The 874-nt window shown below is 60.2% G+C and overlaps 1 protein-coding gene across 3 annotated transcripts in view; it reads right to left on the bottom strand.

Annotated features, from left to right (window-relative positions):
• The window catches only part of DEGS2 (delta(4)-desaturase, sphingolipid 2), a 50,196-nt gene that overhangs the window by 3,471 nt on the left and 45,851 nt on the right, over positions 1–874 (bottom strand). The gene's annotated exons all lie outside the window — the stretch shown is intronic.

Raw genomic sequence — 874 nt, 5'->3', positions numbered from 1 at the left:
GGGGGGGGCCACCAGCAGACTGTCTGGGCCCTGGGAGGGGGCGGCGGAGCTGGGGGAGGGGAATGTGGAGGGCTCTGGCTTTGTCTGTGTTTCAGTTCTTTTAAACAGGATCTGAAGGAAATATGATAAAACGTTGGATATGCTTATTGGGGTGGGGGTGGGGTGTTTGTTATCACATCGTTTGTACTTTTCTGTATTTCGTTTAACAGAAAAGGGAAAACACAATGACAGTGGGAGTTGCCCAAGCAGAAGAGGGCCTTCAGGAGCAGCTGGGAGAGAAAAGGGTGAGTCGGGGCCCCTGGTCTAGAGGGCAGCACCTGCTGGAAACCTCTGCTTGGCTGGAGGGTGTAGGCAGGGCCAGGCGCAAGGTTGCCGAGCTGGCTGGTGCTGTGTCCAGAGGCCGGGAGGGACAGGGCAGGGGCGACGCGCGCTCAAGGGGACAGTCACACGCCCACCCCAGGTCCGCTCTGTCCCTGGGTTCCTCAGGTGGGGCCAGTGCCCGGGCACACGGGTGGGGACTGAGGCCAGTGAGGGTTCAGGCGCCCTCAGGACCATCAGTGCCTGACTCCAGTGTGCCCATGTCCACCCCTCCTGCCAGCCAGCAGCTGGGCAGCCTCAGGCTGGCCTGGGAAGAGGTTCTCCAGGGCTGCAGCAGAGGCCGGGCCCTGACTCGAATTGACCAGGCCAGCGTCAGATCTTGGCCTGCTCGTCCCTCTGAGTGACCCAGGAAGTCGCTTCCCTTTTGCGCTCAGAATGGGAAGCAGGTAACAGCTTCTCCTTCCTCCCCACAGAGAACTTCCTGTCAGAGCCACTCAGCAATGGAATCAACTGTTTTAGAGGTGGTGAGCTGCCTGTCCCTGGGGGTATGCAAGGT

This window comes from Bison bison, unplaced genomic scaffold (assembly GCF_000754665.1).
Source record: "Bison bison bison isolate TAMUID 2011002044 unplaced genomic scaffold, Bison_UMD1.0 scf7180017864302, whole genome shotgun sequence".
Classification (NCBI taxonomy): Eukaryota; Metazoa; Chordata; class Mammalia; order Artiodactyla; family Bovidae; genus Bison; species Bison bison.
This window is presented reverse-complemented; position numbering and strand designations above follow the sequence as displayed.